The following is an 11,270-nucleotide window of genomic DNA, read 5'->3' on the forward strand; positions in this document are numbered from 1 at the left end:
GGAGCTGGGACCCAGCAACGGGAGCTCACCCCGTCGCGGGGATTCGAACCACCGACCATCCGATTGGCAAGCCCAAGAGGCTCCGTGGTTTAGACCACAGCGTCACCCGCAATATACTGCCAGGTGAAGCCGTCATCGCTCTGCCCTGCATATCAGAGGGAGGAACAAGCTGAATCGCCAGGCCGATACAGCTGTGTCCCCCCCCCCCGCTTTTTAAAACTGCTCCCACCCCCCTTTTGCACAAGCCACATTGCCCAGCATAGGAGCCAGAGAGGCATGGGGCTCGCTCAGCGGGGGGGGGGGCAGGAGCAGTTTAACGCTCAGCTGGGGAACGGGAGCCTTCCCGCGCCGCATCTCAGCCATGCAAAGGAGCCATGATGCTCCTGCTCAAGAACGGGGGGGGGGGCGACATTGGGGCTTGCTCACTTTAGCAGGGGGAGCCCTCCCGCCCCCCAGCAGAGCAGAACAAGCCGATTCCCATCACAACTGTCCCATTTGTGGGGAGTCCATTTGCAGAGCCGCACGACTGTCCCATTTTCCGCCCCCAAAATAATGCGTTCCCCTTAGCGGAAAGGCATTGACTCAGAGGCACTCAGCCTGAGCTGGCAAAATGTATTGAAACTAATAATCTAGTAATCCTTAAACAGAATCCCGATTAAAGCAATATTATCCAAAACAAACAAACAAACAACCACCCTCATTTTGGGAGCACGTTTAAAGAAATTCAAGGGAGGTCCCCAAGTTTCTCAGTTGAAAGAACAAAAGCTCCTGTTAACTATTACAAGGAGAGGCCATCTTTAACCTTCTATTTTCGCGTTAGTTTGGGAAGCGGAGTCTGCCTTTGCCTAGCCCAGCAGCAGCGCTATAGCTCAGCCAAAATGGCTTCTGGAGCGCACGAGGAATCGGAGCACAGGCACCATTAATCCGGCGTCTGAGCCGATTTCGCCCCTCGCTTGTTTTCAAGCCGCCAGACCCTTCAGGAGCCGCGGACACCCTCTTTTCGTCTCCCGTTTGAGCAGAGCCTTTCATCCCAACGGGAGGCAAAAACAGCAGTCCGCCTTCCGCCAAGCGGTGCTGGGGTTTAAAAATGGCTGATTTCCATTCCTTCCCCGCCCGATCCATCCTGAAACTTTGGCCTGATGTTGCCTGGATTCGAAATTCCGAGCGCACAAAAAAGCAGCAGCAGCAGCAGGGACTTGAAATGGTGCGCTGGAGACCTGGAGGGCGCAGCTTGCATACCATCTAATCAGCATTGCCCTTAAAAACATGAATTGCACACTTGTTTTATTTTTGCATGGGAAGAGAAAGAAGCAGAAGAGAAAAGAAAGAGCTGCTTCCCTTTGCACGCCTGTTCGCGTGCTGTAGCCCATTTGGGAGCAACTGGTGCTTCGCAAGCGCTTGGAAATGAATGGGGAGGCGTGTTGCAATGCGTGGGGTGAGTGTGTGTGTTGAGCTGCGTGTGCATAAAGACCGCGAAGCTCGCCCGCCGAAGGCGCCCGGGCGCGGCGCTTGCAAAAAACCCATTTCGTTTTGGCAAGGCGAACGAGCGCCCAGCCTTGCCCTTTCCTTGCTTTTTTTGTTGCAACAGAAGACGCTGGAACCGGGCGCGCGAGGCGGATGGAACGTTCGGCCGCGCAGGCAGAACGTGAACCCGGAACCTCCCTTCCACTGGCTGCTTTTCCCTGCTGCTAGCCCGTCAGGCGCGGTGGCCAAGTGGTAAGGCGTCGGTCTCGTAAACCGAAGATCGCGGGTTCGAACCCCGTCCGTGCCTCATAATTGGGACTTTAACTGCGTCACGGCTTGCAAAACGAGGGCGATGGAAATGGGAGTCCCTTTCGCGAGCCGTTTTTTGTTTTACACCAGCCTCGCCTTTCCTTTCATTCAATTTCCTCCGCCCGCCCCCACTCTCGCTTTTGAAGTGGAGCGCTGCGGCGTGGACGGGGAAGGGCTAGCATTGCGGGCTTTGCCATCCTGTCCTCCTCCTTGGCTGCTCCTCCCTGGGGAGGCGGCTCAGGCACGCGCGCAAGCTGTCCGATTTGCCCTGCGAGACCAGCGGGAGCTCGGAGCGAAAGCGGCTGCAAGGCCCCTCCATTGCACGGGGAAGAAGCAGGGCTGCAAAAGACTGCTGCGGCGTGGCACGTTAGGAAGGCTAGTTAGGAAGCCACGTTAGGAGCCTTTGCTGCAGCCCACGCACGGCGGAGCGGGAATGGGAAATGGCGTTGCTGCGGAGGAGAGACCCACGCGCGGAACCACATGAATGCAGACAGACAGACCTCTTCCCGCAGTAAAGGGCAGAGAGGCCACGCAACTCCCTCGCGGGGCGTTGCAATAAAAACAACCACCACCGTGGATTTCCCCCGACACGGTGGCACCAGGGTCTTTTCTTCAAAAAAAACAACAACGGGTGCAGCATTCCCACCAGAACAAAAAATAATAATAATAGTTCAAGTGCTGCGTTTGCTGCTGCTTCAGGCTTGGTCTTGCAGAGAGAATGCATGCGATGCAATCTTTTTTCAAGAAACCCGAGGGAGGAGGGAGAGCGCCCCCTCCCCACGCTCTGCTCTTGACGTCATGCGCACTTGTCTATCTGACACATGAATCAAATTTAGTTGCGGTGGGGGAAATCCTTGGACGTGTGGGGATGGCTCGCTCTTGAAAGGAGGAGGAAAACCTCGCGCAGAGGAGGAGGGCATTAAAGGGGAGGGCGGGTTTTCGCCGAATAGAACCCCGTCCGTCCGCCCCCGCACGATGGGGAACATCCCCAAATTAGGATCCTCCCTCGACGGCTCCGCAATCGGTCCAAGGCAGGAACTGGGAGCTGGAATTTTTCGCCTCGCATTCACCTGGAGCCCTCTTTTTGGGGGTGGGAGAAGGAAAGGATGGGGACTCCCATCCAGGGACTGTCAGTTGTAAGAGACCTTGGTAAAAATACGGATTTAAAAAAATGGTTCCCAAGGGCTGGCCTCTGCATGGATGCTGCAAAAAATGGAATCAGGGATTACCAGGAAACCCAGCCAGATGGGTGGAGTATTATTATTTTTATTTATTTATTTATTTATTATATTTATATGTCGGTCATCTGACTGGTTTGCCCCCGCCACTCTGGGCAGCTTCCAACAAATTAAACTCGTTAAGCACAGTAAAATATCAGACATTAGAAACTTCGCTAAACAGGGCTGTCCTTCAGATATCTTCTAAAAGTTAGATAGTTGTTTATTTCTTTGACATACGACGGGAGGGCATTCCACGGTGCAAGCAAGACTACAGTACTGTACTGAGAAGAAGCTTTGTGCTGGATCTCAGTGTCCGGGCTGAATGATGGGGGCAGAGACGCTCCTTCAGGTATACAGGTATAAATTTGCATGCCACCCTATACCTGCAGGTTTCAGGGTAGTTCACAAGATAAAATCACAATATAAAGAATAGTCATAAATAATCCCTCGCACGGCATTTTTATATTTATTTTAAATTGTATTCTTGTCACTTTTATTTCCAATATAATAAAATACAATAGAAGAAATAGAAGAAGCAATTTTAAAAAAAACCACAATTTGACACCATGCAGCATTTAGTGCAGCATGTTACAATTGCTGCAACAGGCAGAAGAATCACTGAGTGGCTTGTCAAAACCCTCAGCAATTTCTGAGTGGTCCATGGGGAAGAAAGTTTGGGAGCCACTAGCACAGAACCAAGCTAGTGCCTGTGGTTCAAGTCCTTATAAAAGTCCCATGCAGCTGGGGGGGGGGGAGTTGGCATCCCTACGGATTTGCATGAGATAATTAGGTGTTATTTCACCCTAGATTTTTTCCCTTGACTTTTCTGTTCCCTAATGAATTGGAAGGGGGCAGGGAAGGGCACTTCCACATGTTGTGGCATGCCCTTAGATCAAACGTAGGAATTATGTAACATTTCTTGTAGATGATACAAGAGCCGGATAGGGTTTTCCATTTGACTTGAATGACTGGTTTTCAGAGAGACATGGGCTGCCGGTATCCAAAGCAAAAGAGAGGGGGGAGGGAGGCAAAATAATTGTGGAGACTATTGTCACAAGGCCTAACAACCACATGCTCTGATGGAGCATGGACCGCTTCCAAACCCATCTCCCCAGTAATGTTTAGGACATGAAACACATGCCAGATGGTTGGGTATTATTATTATTATTATTATTATTATTATTATTATTATTATTATTATTCGAAACAAAATAAAAAAATTCTTTCCAGTAGCATCTTAGAGACCAACTAAGTTTGTCATTGGTATGAGCCTTCGTGTGCATGCAAACTTCTTCAGACTACGGCAGACCAACACGGCTACCTACCTGTAACTACTACTACTATTATTATTAGCCTGATTCTGTCTGAAGCAGAGCACGAATGGTGTCTCCCCCACCCCATCCTCACCCCTTTTGTTGTTGCACCTTTCAGGCACCAATTCATACTTTCTTGATGTTACTGATTGTGGAAGGATGGGACCTCCCCTAAACCCTAGAAATTAATAAATGGTAAGGTACCCAGGTGGCGCTGTGGTTAAACCACTGAGCCTAGGGCTTGCTGATCAGAAGGTCGGCGGTTCGAATCCCTGTGATGGGGTGAGCTCCCGTTGCTTGGTCCCAGCTCCTGCCAACCTAGCAGTTCGAAAGCATGTCAAAATGCAAGTAGATAAATAGGAACCGCTACAGCGGGAAGGTAAACAGCGTTTCCATGTGCTGCTCTGGTTTGCCAGAAGCGGCTTTGTCATGCTGGCCACATGACCTGGAAGCTATACGCCGGCTTCCTCGGCCAATAATGCGAGATGAGCGCGCAACCCTAGAGTCGGTCACGACTGGACCTAATGGTCAGGGGTCCCTTTACCTTTACCTTTACCTTAAGGTAAAGGTAAAGGGACCCCTGACCATTAGGTCCAGTCGTGACCGACTCTGGGGTTGCGCGCTCATCTCACATTATTGGCCGAGGGAGCCGGCGTATAGCATGACAAAGCTGCTTCTGGCAAACCAGAGCAGCACATGGAAACGCCGTTTACCTTCCCGCTGTAGCGGTTCCTATTTATCTACTTGCATTTTGACGTGCTTTCGAACTGCTAGGTTGGCAGGAGCTGGGACCAAGCAACGGGAGCTCACCCCGTCACAGGGATTCGAACCGCCAACCTTCTGATCAGCAAGCCCTAGGCTCAGTGGTTTAACCACAGCGCCACCTGGGTCCCACAATAAATGGTAGGATTTGGATTAATTGGGGTATGGATGAAAGTACAAACTGCAGAGCTGTGCCAGGCAGGGAATCCCTGGGCTGGCTTATGCAAACCAACCTAGCTGGCCTAGCAAAGAGCAAATCTGTTAAGATGACAAAAGGTGTTGATGGGCCCTTCCAGAGGAATCCTTTGGCCTGGGGAGATGGATGTTGCCATGGTGATGGGGTGCATCTTTGAGGTGAGTGGAAAAGGGAATCTTTGAGAATAAGAGGAGGAGGAGGAAAGACTGGGATCCATCTTGGGTAGGCTGGCTGAAGGCCCTCTTGAAATAACCAGGCTGACTGAAGCTGTAAATAGGTGAATAAACCATAATTTTAAAAGCTATGGAAGTCTCCGCCTTGTCTCAGTTCTCCAAATGAACACAGACCCTGGGTGAGTGCCTGGAATGCCATGGGTTCTTGCTGCCACTTGGCAGAGAAGAAGAGGAGGAGGAGGAGGAGTTTGGATTTGATATCCCGCTTTATCACTACCCTAAGGAGTTTCAAAGCGGCTAACAATCTCCTTCCCTTTCCTTCCCCACAACAAACACTCTGTGAGGTGAGTGAGGATGAGAGACTTCAGAGAAGTGTGACTAGCCCCAAGGCCACCCAGCAGCTGCATATGGAGGAGTGGGGAATCAAACCCAGTTCACCAGATTACGAGTCCACCACTCTTAACCACTACACCACACTGGGAGTAAGAGGCACCCAACGTTTGTAACAATATATTTCCCGCTCCCCAGTGCTGCCCTAAGAGCATCTCTTCACCTATTGGCATTGCTGAGTGCATGATGTTTCTCCAACACATGCACCAGTTTCATTGGCTGCCCCATCAGCCAATGCTGAAAGTGTTTGTGCCAGAAGCGTTTATGCTACATCAGCAGGAAACATGCTTTTTCCTTTCAGGTGTGGCAGTATACCCACATTTAAATTAACTGAGCAAGCAAGTTCCACCCCCTCCACCGCCCGTGACTGCATTTGACCACAATCTCACTAGCTCCTTTTCCCCCCTTTTTGTTTACAAGCTAATGTTTAGGCCAAAGGCTGGCCCCACGCTGCATTTCTCTCCACGAAATGCAAACTTGCAGTTCAAAAGGGTGACTCAACAGACAAACAGATCGACCCAAAGACCAGGCAACACAGACTTTCTGGACGGAAGCCCAGAACTTGTCTATGATTTCACGTCAAATGTCTCTAGCCTTTCCCTCCTCCTCCTCCTCCTCCTCCTCCTCCTCCTCCTCCACCGTTGGCTAATGGACAACAGTTTTGTCTGCAGAACTGAGCACTGAGCAAACTCGAAGCTTATAGGCGTCCAACAGCAGGAGAGGTGGTGAAAGTTAATGTAGTCCTAGAAGCAGCCCTGAGATTTTCACAAAATCATGGAATCAGGGTAGGCCTTGAAGTACCCTTGAAGTCTACTCTACTACTCCAGAGGCAGGGAGTATGGAGTTAGTGTGTCCCCCAACAGATGGCTTGCCAGCCTTGGCTTGACATCACCAACCCACCCCTTCAAGGAAACTGGTTCCTTGCATGGGCGTAGGCAAGGGGGGGCAGGAGGGGGCAGCTGCCCCCCCTAGAAGCAAAAAATTAATGTATTTTACAGACCATAACCAGCACTTTCCCCCTCCAAAAACTGAAGTGGAAAGGGCTTTGCTTTAGCAAGAGCAGCTAAGTCTCCGCTTGCTGGGGGGGACGGACACAGCTGTAACAAAAACACATCAAATAAATAAAGCAAAGTGGCTACCAGTAGTTAAGCAGTTAAGACAATGGAGCAGATATCCCCAGGCAAGTTTCGATAGCTGACCAATTCACCCTATTCTTGAGTGGGAGTTGTTAATGAGCATTCAGGAATCACATTAAGAGTTCTATTGACGATTTAATGAGGGTGCAGAGGATTCAATTTGACTAAGGTGGCTCTGCAAGGCTAAAAGGAAGTGAATAAGAAAGGGGGGGGCTGTAGCTTTGACAGACACAGTGATGTTTATAAAAAGCACAGGTGTTCCAGCCTGCCCCTCCTCCTGCATCTGTATACTGTAAATCAGGGGTGGCCACCTCCCAAGAGACTCTGATCTACTCACAGAGTTAAAAACTGGGAGTGATCTACCCCCTTTTGGGGGGTTCAGGTCAAAGCTGTTGAGTTTTTTTTAAGGAAGGGAAGCCCTGTTTTGGGGGGGGGGTTAGGTCAAACTTGTTGAGCTTCTTTTAGGAGGGAGGGAGGCCCATTTTTGTTTAGGGCTTCAGGTCATAGTTCAACTTTTTTTAGGGAGGAGGAAAATTTTGGGTGAGCTTTTTTTAGGGGTGCCAGTGACCTACCAGTGATCTACCACAGACATCCAGTGATCTACTGGTAGATCACAATCTACCTGTTGGACGTGCCTGCTGTAAATCAAGCAGAGAGAAAGCTGCTTACAAGACTCCTCTTGCTGCAGAGTTCCAGCATCACAGCGTCACCCAGAGGCACCCAAAAATATGAATTATCCCTCTCTCTATTTCTTCCTTCCTTCCCTCCCTCTTCCATCCTTAATAAAATACTGGGGGGGGGCAGATAAGCCCCACATAGAAAGCCCATCAACATGGGGGGTGACTCTTTCAAATACGGTATTTACCAGTAATTGGGGGGGGGAGGGGAGAGGCACCTAGGCCTCTAGGAGTTGGCTGCTATGCCTAGGAGTAGGACAATTCAAGAAAGCAGAATGATGCATATGCTATGGTAATATATCAATAGAATTGTAGTCGGAAGGGACCACGAGGGTCATCTAGTCCAACCCCCTGCAATTCAGGAATTTTTTCCTAAGGTGGGGCTTGAACCCAAGACATGGTTGAAATATTATGCTGATATGCAGCAATGCCTCGGAGCTGTTGTGACTGCGGCCATGCCTTGCCTCGCCCTGCCACCCTCTCTCGCCTGCCCGACCCTCCTGTCCTCTTGCTGCAGAGTTCCAGCATCACAGCGTCACCCAGAGACACCCGTAAATCTGAGTTATCCCTCTCTCTATTTCTTCCTTCCTTCCCTCCCTCTTCCATCCTTAATAAAATACTGGGGGGGGGCAGATAAGCCCCACATAGAAAGCCCATCAACATGGGGGGGTGACTCTTTCAAATACGGTATTTACCAGTATTTGGGGGGGGAGGGGAGAGGCACCTAGGCCTCTAGGAGTTGGCTGCTATGCCTAGGAGTAGGACAATTCAAGAAAGCAGAATGATGCATATGCTATGGTAATATATCAATAGAATTGTAGTCGGAAGGGACCACAAGGGTCATCTAGTCCAACCCCCTGCAATTCAGGAATTTTTTCCTAAGGTGGGGCTTGAACCCAAGACATGGTTGAAATATTATGCTGATATGCAGCAACGCCTTGGAGCCGTCGTGGCTGCGGCCGTGCCTTGCCTCGCCCTCGCCCGCGTTGCCACCCCCTCTCGCCTGCCCGACCCTCTCATCCTCTCCAGCCAAGCAGGGTAGCTGCCAACGCTGCCAGCCCCAGAAGCACAAAGTGGCTGCTGCCGCCGCCACAATGTCATTGGGCCCACTGGCCCTGTAGCCCCGCCCACATTCCCACTTCGTGGCCCCTCCCCTCCCGTGCCTTGGCCCCGCCCCTGAACGACCATGGCTTGCCCCCCCCCTAGTTTTGATCCTGGCTACGCCCCTGGTTCCTTGGATGAACTACTCTTCGATGAATTGTTACATTCCCCCCAATCCCACTCTCCATTCTCTCCTCCTCCTCTTCCCCCCTTCCCCTCCCTTCTTCTTCCTAATTGTTTGAACGCAGGGGTGGCCAACTCCCAAGAGACTGTGATCTACTCTCCGAGTTAAAAACTGGCAGTGATCTACCCTCTTTCAGGTCAAAGTTGTTGAGCTTTTTTTTTTTAGGAAGGAACACACACACCCCATTTTTTTAGGGAAGAGGAAGCCCCACCTTTTTAGGGGTTCAGGTGAAAGTTGTTGAGCTTTTTGGGGGGGAGGAGGAAAGCAGGGCAAAAATGCTGAGCTTTTTTAGGGGAGCTGGAGTTGTTGAGCTTCTTAGGGGGGGGGATCCAGTAGTTTACCAGTGATCTACCACAGACATCCAGTGATCTACCGGTAGATCACAATCTAGCTGTTGGACGTGCCTGGTTTAAAGCATGAACCAAGAACTTATACATTGACCAGTAATAATGAAACACATGTTGTAGATATTTTTCCACATTTATTATGCTATTTTTGTGATACACAAATGACATGAGAAAACTTGATACTGTATACTTATTTGTATAACATTCTTCTTGTTTTAAAAAAACCCAACAACAAAAACCAGACCCTCCAAGTGTCCTTATTTTCCAGGGACAGTCCCAGATTTACAGACGCCGTCCTGGTTTCTGATTTGATCCCAGAATGTCCTGCTTTTCCTTAGGACATCCCTATTTTCATTGGAGAAATGTTGGAGGGTATGGAGTTATGTGACCCCCCCCCCCCCACCAAGCCAAGGAGATAAGTTAACTATACAACCTTTGGAAGACATCTGAAGGCAGCCCTGTTTAAGGATTCCCCGGCCCCCATGTTTAACATTTTATTATGTTTTACAGTATATGTAGGAAGCTGCCCAGAGTGGCTGGGGCAACCCAGTCAGATGGGTGGGGTATAAACAATAAAGTTGTTGTTGTTAAATGGAATAGGACATCCCTATTTTAATCAGAGAAATGTTGGAGGTCACGAGAAGCCTCCCTGGTAGCCTTTGGTGGTTTGTTTTTTTTCATCCAATGCTTGCTGGGAAATGGCTTCAAATTCCAGAGGGGCAGCTGTGTTAATCTGTCGCAGCAAACACAACAGAGAATTGCGGCACCTTAAAGATTAACAGTATTAGGCTGCAATATTATACTGTACTCCCTTATCAGGGAGTTTGTCTCACTGCACTGTTATTGTGGCATCAGCTTTCGGGGCTGAGAGCCCACTTAATTGGAAGCTTGAAGTATTATATGCCACTTTAGGATAATCCTCCATGCATCTCCGCTCTTTCCCTCTACTGGGCAAACATAGTACAGTTATAGCTTAGTTCTCAAACTGAATGCATTCTGGGAGTTCGTTCAACTCCCAGACCCGTTGGAAAACCAAAGTGCGGCTTCTGATTGGCTACATGAGCTTCCTGCAGCCAATCAGAAGCTGCACCGGACGTCCGGCTTCTGAAAATCATTCGAAAACCAGAACACTCACTTCCGGGTTTCGATTGTTCAGGAGCCAAGGTGTTCGGCTTCCAAGATATGTACCACTGTAGAACTTTTTTTAGGCTTAAGTAAAGCAAACTGAGAAAAAGAAAATTATATTCTTTAGTGCTACTGTTTATTATTTGTTATCGGAGGGGTAGTACCTCTGGTGGGGCAGACGTCATGCTCCTTCTGGGGTAGTTTTTCCACCTTTGGCCCCCACCCTGCACTCAGCCCCCACCTGTGGCTCCTAGAAGCTGCCAGCATGTGACAGCAGCCCCACCCTAGGAAATGCCTTCGACTGGCTGGCTAAACCAGGTGAGGTTAGCCAATGGGTCTTCAAACCCTTGGTGAGTTAGAGACTGCATGTGAAGACAGGCTCTGGTGGATTGGGCAGACAAGACCAATAGTGGGTCCAATGGTCAAGAACGCAGCTCCTGCACATTCTGTAGAGGGAAGTGTGGGGCAGATGGGGCATGTCAGCTTGGGAAAGGAACCCATCTAAGAGGAGGAAAACTCTGGTCCTAAACTCCCGCTGCCTTGCAGGATATCTTTGGAAGAAGAAAGAGTAAACTCAACATGAATCCAGAGTGGAGTCCCTAAGGCGGTTGGTGTTAGGATTCATTCCCCGTCTGCAGTCATAGGGTTATTGTGTATCATATGACTGTATGTGTTTTCATTCCCACAGAGTGGAAGTGACGTAGACAGGATGTTTACGTGGGACTGTTGTTCCTTTGTTCTTTCTCTTTACTGGCTGTGATGCCAGAGAGAGGGAGCCATGATGTAGCGCTCCCAGTTTGTTTATATGTAAAGAAAGCAGTTAAGCCTTATTTACTGCCTTGTGTGTTGTTCATCACGTTTGTGAGAGCAATC

The 11,270-nt window shown here is 49.6% G+C and overlaps 1 non-coding gene across 1 annotated transcript; it reads left to right on the forward strand.

Moving 5' to 3' along the window:
• Positions 1-1,699: 1,699 nt before the first annotated feature.
• On the forward strand, positions 1,700-1,771 carry TRNAT-CGU (transfer RNA threonine (anticodon CGU)). Its single transcript has one exon. It is a non-coding gene; the product is annotated as a tRNA-Thr (tRNA).
• The last annotated feature ends 9,499 nt before the right edge of the window (positions 1,772-11,270 follow it).

This window comes from Zootoca vivipara, chromosome 2 (assembly GCF_965207765.1).
Source record: "Zootoca vivipara chromosome 2, rZooViv2.hap1.1, whole genome shotgun sequence".
Classification (NCBI taxonomy): Eukaryota; Metazoa; Chordata; class Lepidosauria; order Squamata; family Lacertidae; genus Zootoca; species Zootoca vivipara.